This window comes from Chiroxiphia lanceolata, chromosome 5 (genome assembly GCF_009829145.1).
Source record: "Chiroxiphia lanceolata isolate bChiLan1 chromosome 5, bChiLan1.pri, whole genome shotgun sequence".
NCBI lineage: Eukaryota > Metazoa > Chordata > Aves > Passeriformes > Pipridae > Chiroxiphia > Chiroxiphia lanceolata.
In genome coordinates, this window is record NC_045641.1 from 13,564,936 (window position 1) to 13,579,414 (window position 14,479).

General features: G+C 40.1%; 2 long non-coding RNA genes across 2 annotated transcripts; one reads left to right on the plus strand and one right to left on the minus strand.

Moving 5' to 3' along the window:
• Nucleotides 1-148: 148 nt before the first annotated feature.
• LOC116786823 lies at nt 149-11,997 on the minus strand. The gene is made up of 3 exons (XR_004357088.1): nt 10,535-11,997; nt 6,696-6,700; nt 149-159 (listed from the first exon to the last, which is right to left on the minus strand). It is a non-coding gene; the product is annotated as an uncharacterized LOC116786823 (long non-coding RNA).
• A 717-nt stretch (nt 11,998-12,714) lies between these two features.
• Nucleotides 12,715-13,162, plus strand: LOC116786824. Its single transcript, XR_004357089.1, has 2 exons — nt 12,715-12,828; nt 12,916-13,162. It is a non-coding gene; the product is annotated as an uncharacterized LOC116786824 (long non-coding RNA).
• Nucleotides 13,163-14,479: the final 1,317 nt, after the last annotated feature.

The window sequence follows — 14,479 nt, forward strand, 5'->3', positions numbered from 1 at the left end:
TTCAGCAAGTTCCTCCCTGAGAGGATGCACTATGCAAAAACAGCTCCTGCAGCCATGCAAGGAAATCCCAAACCCCAGCAGGAAGCAACGTCTCTGTGATTCAACATGTTGAGTCTTTTCCTCTGAGAAACCAGTGTAAAAAGCCCAGCATTAACTGCACTGAAAAAAAATCCTTATCCTGTCTGCAATACAGATCCTGGAACCGCTGAAGTTTTGGGTGACTGAGCCTGACTCCCTCCTCAGATTTCAAGGAGTATTCCTTTACTGTACTTTCACCTAGGGTAGTTTAAGGGAGAAGAGAGAAAGATTTGTTAAATGTTGCAAAACAACTGCACTTCACCTCCACCAGCTGTGCAAGAACAGAGGAAAAGCTTTTCTGTCTGGATTAACCAATTTTGATCCTTTCACTTGGAAAAAAACCCAAACCACTCCACAAAAACATAATATGATTATACCATTGTCTGTCACTGCAGTGGAAGTAAAGCAACATATCTCAGCAAAGGCTTTTAGTGTGCTGGGTGAACTGCTGTAAGAAGACTGCACATTACAGTGACTGCACAGAAGGAAGGTACAAGCCATTTTCTAGGCAAAATAACAATGAAAATTACCAAAGAGTTTTGTTAACATCACAAGCCACATAACAGAATTAAATTCCATTCTGCTCCCTGCCGTTCCCATCTGGCTTTAATTTGCTAGAGAGGACTGAAGCCTGTATCCAAAAAACAGACTTGAGTTGTAAACATTGGTCTCTGCCAGCATTACTAGTAACTCATGAGGTACTGAAGTTACCATGGTAAGGCAAGGGGGGTGGCAGAAAAAGGTCTATGAAAGCAGGACTTGCTCTGTCATTAAGCTCACTGTTTTTATTGCATTATTTTAATCCATGAAATGAAAGTGAAAAGTGTTTGATGCTCAGAACACACACACTTGTAGAAAATCCAGTTCTACTCATCTTTATGTTTTGTAACATCATGAAATCAAGCAGGAGAAAGTTAAGAAATGCCAGAAGAGCCTGCCTGGATTCCCTTGTTTTATAAAGCTTATAATTAACATGCTGCATACTGTTGCCTAATTTATTTCTTGTCATGTTATCAGTAAAAGATCCCTGCTTCATTTCTTGCAGGAATAGTTTTGTTAAACTGTGACAAACTGAGACTACAGCTAAGAGCATCTCATGGTAATATTTAATTCCTTTAACAAGACTTTGCCCTGTCTCTGCCTTAGACTTCCTATGTGACAAAAGTCCTCAAGCCAAGAGTTTCTAATTGCATGATGTGCTTTGGAAAATCCACTTACATGCTTTTAAAGAGTAGTGAAAAAAAAAGGAGGAAGAGGTGTTTCTGCAGCAGTATGGGCCTGGAGGGACTCTCTTCCACACCATACGAATCTCTGCCTCTATATTGACTCATCTTAGATCCACTCTGAGCCCCAATTCAAAAATTATATTCAAGGGTAGGAAAAAGTGATCTCCTTGTCAAACAGATCACTCCCTTGTGCACAGTATACTCCCACAAATGATCAACAGCTGAAGCCATGGAGCACTGCTGTGGTGTCAGAACAATAACCCTTAGGACTGGTGAAGAGCAGCCCCACAATGGGCCCCCACACACCAGTTCCTAGTTTGGGCACATTATGGAGCTGGCAGTGTTTCAACATTGAGTTGAACTCATTCAGTCCACCTTGATCAACACGGTCCTACCACTAATCACTTTTTACTGAGTTGGGTTACTACCCAAGTAGTTATATTCTTTCTTCCAACCAGCATAAACACCCCCATGACTCCTCCACCCAAGGGCCAAGTTAACAGCTCCACCAGCTGTCTCAGTACTTTCTGTCCATCCCATGATTCCAGATCCAGCAGACTTCTCCACTGACTCCTTGATGACAGGTGTCACTACCTAACAGACATTAAGTTTCAGCAGGTTCTCACGTAAGGCTTCCTGTGCTTTTGCTGTTGCTAAAGATGGCTCCCTTCCCTACAGGCCCTTCTCTTATTCCTGGATTAGCTCACCACACTTTTTGCTTGATATCCTCTTACCTCAACAACTCCTCCTTCCCCTTTCTTTAGCTTTCAGTGCTGCCTTCATACCTGGAAGTCCCTAATTTCATCTTAATGCACTCCCTTTAGCCTTATTATGTGTGTGTATGTATATATATCAATCTACACATATATCAATCTACTACTTACATCCTGTTATTTTGATCTTTAAACAACAACAAAATGCTTTAATAAAGTGTTTTCTTCTTCCTTTCTACTCAGATGTTGGTGTAATTATAAGTAATTACCAGTAATACACGGTCATACACAGCTCAGAGCAGTCCAGGGTGTGCATTATATGAAGAATTTACCCAAGTCTTCTACATTTAACTAATGTTATTCTCAGCCTGCAAGGGATGTGTGAACAGGCTACATTACACATGGCTAAATGACATCTGTTTCACATGTCTAAGGTATGTATAATCAGACCAGCATCAGGAATTGTGAAAGGCTCATTGTGAAACACAAGCTTTTTAAACCACACTCATCAAAACCCCCCACCTACCACACGGATATACCCTTTTCCCATGAAAGGTTCATAACTCAGACAAGTTTTTTGGTGAGTTCCCAAATAAGCAGTAAAAGACTTTATTCTGAAGCGTAAAACCAAGACCTGGAGCATGATTCCCCTTGAAGCCCCAATTCTACCACCTACAAGTCTATCAAGAACAACAGGAGGTGCCCTGCTTGTGTTTGGACCTTTCCATTACCAGAAAGGACTACTCTGCAGTTTGCAGACTCTGTGGTCTGAAGGGAAAGTATGTTCATTTAAGCCCTGTCCTTCACGTGACTCATCACCTTCAGCTTATGTTTATATAGTGCTTAATAACAAGGCCTGCTTTTTATCATTTGATAAGGGTACACCTATCAATATTCAACTAGCTTAGTGTTCACACAGTTTAGTTTATTACGTAACTGTAAGAAAATGAGAATCCCCTGGATGGAGCTGCAGTGCAACTGCAGAAGTCCATAGAACTACTGATGAAAAAGTTTAACTAGCAGTAAAAAACCTGATTTTCATCTGCAAGTAAATATATTTGAGGCCAAATGGAATTGCTTAACTTTCTCACTAGTCAAGTGACAACACTGCTATGTCTTTTTAACTGAATGAGCATGATTCAGACATGAGGGAATTAAGGTTTGACTGCCTGTGCCTAAGTAGTGATGCAAGAGGTTGCAAGTCTTTCTGTAAGCAGACATTTTTTTTACAGAGTTCAAGATTTTGAAAATTGTCTTCTCACTTGGTATCCTCTCAGATATAGCTGGTTTTCCATGGCAGTTAATACCAGCACGAAATTTTTGCTTCAGCAGGATGAATCACAGTAAGAAGTGAGATCTGTTCAGTTTTCTAAAATCTTGACTTTAAACGAAACAAAACCCCACACCAAACTGAAAACCAATATCCCTAAAGAGATTATGACCACCATCACTAAGTGGAAAATATGCAGAAGACTGGAGAAAAAGCACAGTTCTACATAGTAGTGACATTTCTGTGTAGCTGCTGGAGGAGCATGTTAGGACAAGCCTGCTGTTTCTATCCTGTCTCCACACATGGGGACACTTCTGCATGCCAAAGCTAGTATTTAACTGCTTCTTGCCTGAGTGATTCTAGGCCTGTTCTGCACATGCTTCACGGTGCCAAGAAGCTTCATACCTCTAGGGGGATTGCTGCAGACTTATTTTCGTCAGGAAGAGTGATTATTTGTACGTGCACATCGATTACAAACACAATGAGATACACACAGTAGCCCCAGACACTTTTCCTCCCAAAGTTAACCCCTGTGTACTGCTGCCAATACTCATGCAACAAGAAAAGAAATAATTGTGTTGTCTTACACAATTTTTACAGTACCAGTAACCAGGACCATATGCATTTTTGCCTCTGCCCCTTAGGAGAAAATTGAAGGCACTACTATGAATTTCTTTATGCCTCTATGGATTAAGGTAACAAAAACCCCTGAACTGCCAAGCAAAGCGGGGTTGGTATAGCTCAAACTAGACAGGTGCTGTTACCAAGTTATCATATTCCTTTGTTTTCTAGCGTGGATATGCATCAATATGTACAATTATGAGTAATTTGTAGCTATGTACAAGAGAAGAAGCAGCAGCTGATGTGAAGACATTAATGGTTGTTACCTAAATGTATCAATGTTTTAATGACTAAGAGGCACTGGAATATTCAGTTTCACTGATTTCTCATGTTAGTCATGGCTGTGTACAGCATCAAAGTTCCCATAACAGCAACCGGAGTTTCTGGAGACTAATTCTAGTTACAAGCTTTAGTAGCCATGTTTTGGGGACTATTCATACCCAATTATCAAGTAAGATGCAGCTTGTTTCGGTTGAGAGGCTCGATGCCTTTGTGTTGTTTCAAAAGGAATAATATTGTCAAAGTGCTGCAATGTAACTGCTGTGGCTGTTCTCCCCTTCCACAAACGGGGTCAGGAAACGTACGGACATTGTTCAGTCGGAACTGATAAACCAGCTCAGGGGTTGTTACTTTTCTTCTCATCTAAGGTACCCCAAGTTCCTGGGGGAGGGGAAGACAGGAAACAAGCACTCTTCCTGTTCCCCCAACCTAAAAATAACTGAGATGGTCTTGCTGCAACATTGAAGCCACACAAGCACTCCATAAAGCCTGAAATATTTATACTCTGGCCAAGCACTCACAGAACTCTTGGGTTTTGCCCAGTATTTTTTTTATCATTATCCAAACAGATCAGGAGATTGTGGCAGGAAAGTTTACTTTTCTGAGGGCAGACATGTGCCTGTTGCCAACTGTGTTCTTAAACTACAGTTCTTTTCCTGCCAGTTAGTTAAGCTGTAACTACAAGCTTACAAGCCTATTCTGACTCTTGAGCACCAGCTTCCCCCTTTGAGCACCTCTTGCTCTCTCTTCAAAATCTGCAGATTTAGCAGAGTCTCTCTTTCACATTAGAAAACAAAGGAAACAAACACCTCTGTAACAATACTCTGGAGGAAATCTGAAGTTAAACAGTGAACAAATAGCTAGGGGGGGAAAAAAAAAATCACACACATTACAAAATAGAAATTATTACATACAGTCAGCTGCTACCAAACGGATTTTCCATGACACTATATATGGAAAAATCAGATATAAAAATCAGACTGCACTAAATCATGTTCTTTCTACTTCCATCTATAAACACTGAAGTTAAATTCCTAGTAACTGAGAGTTGTAAAACACAAGACTGATTATGCTACTCAGACAAATTTAAGTGATACAGAGCACTGGCAGAACTTTGGAGGTATGCATGCTCACAGGCTTCCTTACTCCAGTTTCTCCTGCATTTAAAAGACTACTGATTTTCTGGTTAGAACTTCCCTTTCAGAAAGCTACAAAAGGAGATTGGGCATGAACACACAGTTCCAAAACAGGATTCAAAGCAAAAGGTATATCTAATTAAAGATAAGCACCTTCCTGTTGTGTAGTGCTGATTCTTCAGCAATCTTCCTTGTTCTTCAGCCAGTTTGCATGACTACTTTATGTACCTCTCACAATCTATCTACTGCATAGAAAACCTACAATCTGATCCTGGCAGTCTGTTTGGCAGGTGAAAATTCAGGCATAAAATTGCAATTCTTTGAGCTAGCCTCCAGTCCAGTCATTTTCTTTTAATGTTTGGAAGTAACACAGAATCTTATTCAGATAGCAAAACTACCTTAAGTTTTTAAAGAAAGAGTCCTTAAGTTTGAGAATAAGAAAGCTTAAATAAATCTTACATGCTATAGTGTTAGCTCTTACATACTACCAGCTGAGCATGATATACCATAAAGTACACCTAGTTGTACCCATGCAGAAAGCTGGGGAAGGAGACAATCATGGAATTACTTTACTTGCACATAAAGATGTCTCCCAGTCACCCTCCCCACCGTGAGACTCCAAAGCTTACTCAAATTTCACATATGGGCAGGAAACCAAAGTATACCACATGGCCAGAAATCCGTAACAGTTCAGACCTGAGTTCCCAATAGGAAGGAAGTTATAGTTAAATACAAGTCCAATCTCTGTTTCCCTCCACGAGCTCCAGAAGATGAATGGAAAAAAGTTAGGCTTTCCTGTTGCACAACAGCTAGGAATCATGTGATGTAGGATGCAGCATAACTGCTTGAAACAGGGATGTTACTCACATGCAGATCCCATCTAAACCAGTCTTTCGGAATTCCACAGTTGCAGACAATGCCTCTGTTTTCGTAATTTCTATGATCGGTAGATCATAGACATACATAGCCCTGAGCTACTTAAAAATTGTACAATATTCAAGAACTACAGGTTAGGCCTGCTTATTTTCCAACCAAGAGAGCCAGATTTCAGTCAGGTTTCCTTCTTACGGCCCACCCTTTTGCTGCAGCTAGTTCTATTGATGATGTACTCAAATTCAGGCTTTTTTCAGTCCCATTTTTTTAAACATTAAGTAAACAATAGCTTAGAAAACCCACAAATGTTGATGAGAATACTTTTCCACCATCTGTTCTCTGGTTAACATCAGGAATACATCGTTTGGTTTAACCCATCCCTTTAAAGAGCTGCAGTTACCATCATCCTCCCTTTTGTCATCTGTAATCATAAGCACAGTCATTCACATATATTGGTATTTTGTGCTTTCACTGTTTCAGCTTACATGTGCTGAAAAACAGTTACTTTAAACAGGCTAAATGGGTATATGTGTGTGTGTATTCTGTTTTCAGAAGAATATATTCAATTCTTGTTTTTTCCCTTTAACAGTCAGAAAGAGCAGGAGTCCCCTTCGAACATTTCCAGTCGAGCACCAGGTATTTGATACTAAGGGAGTTTCAAAAAGGTATCATGTCAGACACGCTCCTGCTTAATGAGACCCAATACATATTAAAATAAATGCTTACTTTAGCCTCATGTAAGGGAAAAGCAAATGAGTTTAATGAAACATTTCATCTTTATTTATCATATGATAAACAGAGCAAGATTTCAGCTTATGAATTGTGTTCTAAGTGTTTCTAAGCAGCAAAGACCTCTCCCTCACTCCACTGCCAACTGGGCACATACAAAATTCTGATTCAAACAAGAATCTTAGAAAAGTACATAAAGAAAAACAAGGTCTACTGGACCTGCTTTGTTGGACCCAGTTCAGGAGTTTTGTTCCTCTTTGCTTGTCTATTACTATAGTAGGGACTGATGATGCAGAAGGATAAATAATACCAATTGTAAAACAATACCCATCCTTGCATCATGCAAGAAAAACCCACTACTTAAACTGTTACTTCAGACATCCTTTAAAGACTTTGAATTTGAAATGTGATCCAAGACTGCAACATGTTATTTCTAGAAAGATGCAACAGATATTTTACACATATTAATATGTTCATTCTAAACAGAATGTAGAGTTTACTTCTACTGAGTGCAATCAGTACATAAATGTTGCTCAACACTATTCAAGCAAAAAAAGAGGCACCCAGAGCAAAATATTTTTTTCAATAAATAGGTGGGTTACAGGGAAAAATCCAACCTTTATGCAGCATCTACAGAGACACACAAGTACTTTTCAGCAAGCCACTTCTGTAAAGAAGCAGCATTTGTAGACAGCTCAATCCCTGCCTACTTGTGATATGTTATTTACAAAATACATTAGAAGGATGTGAGGATTAATCATAGAAGAAATTTGAAGCCTACAGACCTGACCAGAGTAGGTAAGGCAGAGCCATTACACTGAACAGAAAGAGGACCCAAGTATTGAATTTCTTACTAGCTTACAGAAATATGTGCAATTGAGGGAGTTTGTTTTATTTTACATGAGGAAACAGTTCTAGAACCCATTTCAGTGTCATTGCACTACTGAAATATGAAGGGCTGGTTAACTAAACAGACAAAAGGTATTAGACCCTTCAAACAGATTACCCCCTGCTTTGCTAACTGTAGGATGAGGTTAAAACAGGTCCAATGATAAGTTCCCCTCCCTCCTATAAGCACTAACACTTAGCCTCAAGGTAAAATTCAGATAGCTGCTCTTCTCCTTGGTTTCTGTTAACAACTTCAATTTACTTAAACGGGAACAGGATTATTAAAACAGAAGACAAGACAAACCAATTTAGATAACAGCTGCACTTATAAGGCCACTAATATTTGTAATGCACAATCCACAGTGCACTATTTGTAGGGGACAATCTGCAGAAAGTGTGGAAGAACAGCCTGCCTGTTCTAGAAAAAGAAAAACCAGAAGACCCTGTACTGTCAACTCTTACAATAGTGCAGGCTTAGCTACAGCCTTCAGGTTACAGTCCTAATAATGCTTTGAAATGATGATTCCCTCCCATCAATTAGGTCTACACTAGCAACTGCAGAGTCCCAGGAGTGTCTCAAAAGAGTTCTAAGACACATAGAACCCAGTATGTTGATTTTACACTGTATAATTCATTTTATAGCAGCATGATTTTTTTTCTTCCTGTTCATAGTACTTTTTCCAGTTTGAAATATCCCTGTCTGCCAATTTTAAGAGACAAACAAAATCAAGTCTAAATGGCTCACCAGCATTCTTTACTTTTGCCCCAAGCTATATAATATATTCTCTGAAGTGGTCTTTCAATTTTGCAATTCCTGCCCCAGTACAGCAGGAGTATGTTAACACCCATATAATAGTGTCTGTATTTCAGGTCTAGTCTAAAGGAGGCAATGTTAGACACAGGGAGAAAGAGCCTTAAAATACTAGCTCTGCTTGCCTATGAAACCCAGTTGCATTTTTATACAATTTTCTAACGTTAATGAAAATTCAAAGGTGGCATACAGTAGTGTCACACAATTATAGTAAATTGGTTACTGCAAATCAGTACCAGATTAAGCAAACATGATATGTTGAAGATTCACAAGGAGAGACCCCATAAGTGTTCCAGCTCTTCTTGTCCTCCTTGAGAATAGCAAAGCAGGTGCTCTCACACTTAGCCATCAGGATTCCTGTTAAAGTTTGGCTAGACTGTCAAGCACCATAGAGGCAGAATCACAGAATATGCCAAGGTGGAAAGGACCCATCAGGATCATCAAATCCAACTCTTAGCCCTGCACAGGACCATCCCCAAGAATGACAACATGTGCCTTGAGTGTTGTCCAAATGCTTCTTGAACTCAGCTTGGTGCTGACACCACTTCCCTGGGGAGCCTGTTCCAGTGCTCAACTACCCACTGGGTGAAAAACTTTTCCTTGATACTTAACCTAAACCTCCCCTGACACAGTTCATGCCATTTCCTCGAGTTTGTCACTGGTCACAAGAGTGAAGAGACCTGTATCTTTTATTATTGGTACTGACAGTCAAGGACTCAATAGCCCATTACCACTCTTTCCTAGTTATTGTCATCACTCCTTCCCAAGAGAAGTCAGTGCAGATTCAATTCTACTATATCTGAAGAGGACATACTCAAGTTCAAAAATTATTGTTAGCTGAGCCCAGACATTGAGGCTCCTGCATGAAGTATAGCCTTTCCTATGACCACGCAGAGATAGGAGACAGAAGTGTTTCTCAGAAACAGTTTAAAAATAGGATCTGACAACTGCCCAGCGTGCCTTTATAAGCTTATGAGCTTGTTCCAGCACACGTATGCTGGGGTAATGGAGCACAGCTTTGGAGATGAATTCAAAGTGCAGCACCACTCTGATAAAAGAAATAGTTTCACTTTATGAAGACTAGTCTTCTAAATCATATTTGTGATATTTGTGACAATGACATTTAGTAACATGTTCCTATAAACTTCTCTAATTAGAAGGCCCATAGTTGTTCTGGATGGAATTTGAGACAGCTTACCCTGGCTCAGCAGATAAGACCACATCACACAATCTATCATCAGCCTGACAACACTGGGCCACAAACACTGTGACCCAAAACAAAGCAGCACAACCAAAAGCAGTGCAGTTGAGCACTTAGCCCAGAATAAAGCTGGTAAAAGATCTCTTAGGCTACAGATTCAACTCCTATCTCAGTATCATGACCAGCTATAGTCTCAGTCTCTTCAAGGGATTGCTTTGTCTGCACTAATAAAGAGGCACAGTCCTACATCTCCAATTTTTTTTGCCTTATTTCACTAAAATTTGACAGTCCTCTAACCTGCTAAGTAAAGGCAGGAACATGGGAGGAGGGAGTTTAGCACAAGAATTGGATGTTAATGCTTGTTTCCCAGCTAGCTCTTCAGCTTAAGTTTTCTTGTGCCCTCCCTACTAGTTCTGACATCCCATATCTGCCACATAAGGTAGTTTTGGACTTGTATGTGGTTCATCTATAGCAGCTGTACTAAGACTGGATCAAGCAGCTATCAAAGATCCATACAAATGACAACCAACTGGATGAAAGACAGATACTGCTTTCTTTAGACAAGATACTAAGACTCAAACTCCACCAATACAAAACTTTATTAGTTGCCAATCTACTGAAGTCTGCTGGAAACAAATCCATTATTATAGCCAGTAGTACTCAATGTCAGAAAGCTACCCATTCTGAGTGCACCATTCTGCTGTCAGACATCATAGAATGGTTTGGGTTGGAAGGGAACTTCAAGATCATATAGTTCCTACGCCACTGCCATGGGCAGGGACATCTTCCACTAGACCACCTTGTTCAGGGCCCCATCCAATCTACCCTTAAGCACCTTCAGGGATGGGGTATCCACAACTTCTTCAGACAACCTATTCCAGTGCCTCACAACCCTCTAAGAATCTCTTCCTAACACCCAATCTAAGTATATCATCTTTTAGTTTAAATGCATTTCCCCTTGTCCTATCACTATCTGCCCATGCAAAAAGTCACTCTATTTTTCCTAAGCCTCCTTTAAATACAGGAAGGCTGCAATGAGGTCTCCCCAAAAGCCTTTTCTTCTCCATGTTCAAAAACCCCAGCTCTCTCATCCTGTTGAGTACTTCTGAAACTCTCTGAGCCCTAACAGACCACACTGAGTAGGACTACAGCACTCCTCAAAAGCTAAACCTTTGAAGAGACACAATATACTGCTGCAATCAAGTTGCATTTCTACTTTTGAGTAATATCCACTGCATGACCATGCAATATTAACAAGCTTGCAGACAGAGCAGTCACAACAAGAATTTTCAGCAGAGATAAGGGACCTCTTTTGTGCAACACTTAATAAGCACACAAATATAGTAGCTAAGATTTGCTTAGTTTCTAAGCTTACAAGGAGCACAAACACCTTCTGTGACAGGAGCACCTTCAGCTGCACTTCTGGGATGCTGGAGCCCACAATTCAGTAACTTCCCCAACTCTAACACAGCCCAAGTCTCCAAAAATGGCAGTATTTCTCCCCATTTTCTTCCTAGAGATCCTCAAAATCTTATATTACTCAGGAATCATTGGTTATTTTCAGCATCTTCATCAATTTGTTACTGATAGGGCTTGTGCTGCATTATAATTGGGTCTGAGCACTACCTCACTTATGAAAGTAATTACACAGAGTTTAATACTGCTCTCCAAAACAACCAGAAGTTCATCAGAAAGACTACTTCAAATAACAAGGTCAGGCTAGAAGGAGAAAACAAACCACTGCCCCACTTCACTACCCAAAGGTCATAGCAGTGAGCTGAACCTGGTGCAAATTCCCACTAATCCCAGGATTAGGAGGCCACACAACAGCTTTAAAGTTGCTCCTTTAAGTGAGGAACTCAACTGTTAAGAATTGTAGGACTAGCCAATAACCTATTTTCCTCCTAAAGAAAAACCTTACCAGTCACAACTTTTTCAGAAGGGCTCATTGTAACACAAAGCCTGAAGTGGTGTGCAAAGGAAGTTCCTGTCGTGCTGCTGTTCAAGCGTTGAACACAGTCTTTCCATACCCAGGTGGATAAACTGATCTGTTGTCAGTCACGAAGACCTCCTTTACTACATGTAAATAATGCAAATTCATTTGACCCACAAGTATCACATTTTATAACTAGCTCGGAACTCATTCTGTAGGAATAATTCTTCACTGAATAGCCCAGCTATCAGGCTACCAGCCACTTCTGGAAGAAGCAAGCCTATTTCAAGTTTTACCCTGTTCCAACAAAATAAGCTGAACTTAACTATGGGCTACAGTTCAAAAGAAGTAACATTTCACTTTTGCACGCTACAATTTCGGTCAGTCTAAAGTGATCTTGCCACCTACAACTACAGGTCAATCCAGAATTGTGCTTGACCCCTTTAAGCAGTGATTCTAGTTACACTAGCCTTTAAGAGCTGCCTGTCAAAATTCCCTAATAATTGTATCTTTGCTGAGAAAAGCATACCTAATTGCACTAACAATTAAAACCTGCACATCTCCATTTTCCCAGCGCTGCTTCTTTCTACTCCTTTTCAAACAGAAGCATTGGTGAATCCACACAATGAACATTCACATTAGAAAGCCACCATTACAATTAGGCTTATGTTAGATCCATTCCTCACTACTACTTCCCCCCGCCCACTTACAGAGCAAGAATGAACAGCTGAGAGAGGTGCAGGATCATCTTCAGCATGGGCACCACTTCAACTGTTTCAACCTATGACATTAATGCCTACTCTGATCTATTACCCTGTTAGTATCCCTCTCCTTTCTCCCCTAAATACCCTTGAAATCTGTCAGTCCCTTTGTAGGCTAAAGGTAAACAACAGTGTTTAAATAACAGGTCTTCGCAAAGGCTCAGACAACATATACATGCACAGACAGGCTTCCACGCAAGTCAGAACCACAACTCTAACTGCTGGGTAACTGCTGGATAACGTCCAGCCAACTGAAATATCCTCATTAAAGGAACCAATTGTAGTCAGTAGAAATTGTTACTCTCCCTGGTAAGCTGTGACCATAAATGTAAACTACCGTGCCCGTTTTTACCCAGTCTCCCCCTCTACAGCTCTTTTCCCTGCCCTTCCTTCCAGATTAACACACAGCTTGCATCAGACTGGCCTTTGGGCAAATCCCCTCCCCTAAGGTTTCCGTCTCAGAGAAGTATGCGCATTTGGTTTTTAACTCATCGCCCTCGGCAGAAGTAGTTCAGAATACATCAGACGTTGTTTTGAGACTGCACTGCAACACTGCTGGAGCTACGTTTCTTTCAAGATAACAAATACTGCTTCCCTGAGAACAGCTAATAAAAACAACCCTAGAAAACAAACAAGAAATTATTACCACCTCATTAGAACTTGTCTCATTTCTATAGCTTCATGAAAGCACAGCCACACCTCTGTTCAAGTACTGCTGCAATAAGCTGCCAGTTACAGAGAACTCTCAAAGTAGTTCATTTCTTGGTTTTCAAGCAAAATCTGATACAAAAGTGAGCTACCTAAAAGGCTTCTTAAGAATTAAAACTCTAGGTGCCATTTTTAAGTTTTTCATTCCAGGTATTCTATAACATAAGCATTCAAACAAGTCCCTTGCAGTGAGGTAGGCAATTACTCCCTGTTTCATAATTATAGAACACAAGCCTAAATGTAAGTACTAATAAAATATGGGGGTTTTCCTCATCTTTTAGTTCAAATTAATGTTCTTCCTTTAACACCATCTGCAAAGAGTATTCACACATAAATCTGTTCTGTATTAAACGAGTCATTGTACACTGAAAGCCCTCTGGAAGCTTCCATTACAAAGTGAGTATTTTCCTTGTGTCATACTATGACTACACAAGAAGAATCAGTAATCAGTGGTCAACAAACCAACTGCCTCCTCCTAACACCATTTCCAGGAAGTCACCTTTCCCCCCCTCAAAAAAAAAAAAAAAAAAAAAAAAAAAAGCCTACAACCTCTAGGACTGAAGAATCCTGTTCTTTATACTAGTATGCACAGAACTAGGTTGGCACAACGCTCAGCTGATAGCCACCTTCAGACACTCAAAAAGAGGGGAGCTGCTGAAACTGAGCTTATGTCCTAAAAGGTAGCTCAACTGAGACTCAAGACTTTTGAAGCTCACACTGTGTCATTCTAATTACTGCCTTCTCCCTTTCTTTCCCTGGTATCCTCTATATAACCTACAAAGGAAAATGTAGTGTTATTAGATGCTTCCAATCCTGTTTTTCTACCCCCTCCTCCCAAACATCGGGATGCCCTGCAGGCTGTATATGCAACCCAATATGGACTACTTAGAGTAGCTTCAAGGCCCCGTCAGTTCTTATGTAACTGGACTCCACCTCACCCTATTACTAGGTAACACATATTAAGGCCACTATCATACAGGAATCTTCTATATTAGTCATACACTGTTACTTTCATTCCAGTAGTTCTCAAATACAATTCACAAAATATTCAAGGCTTTATCCCCTACTAGGTTACTACTGGGGAAGTAAAAAGAAAAGAAGATCTTATCTATCTGGGGACAAACTAACAGCGGAAAAAGTGAAACATTTTTAAATAGAATAAATCTCCATCCTTAAAGCATCAGCAATTTTAACTGTTAATTTGTTCACTGGGTTAGATGCAGTGGCTAAATTTACACCGTGGCATACAAGA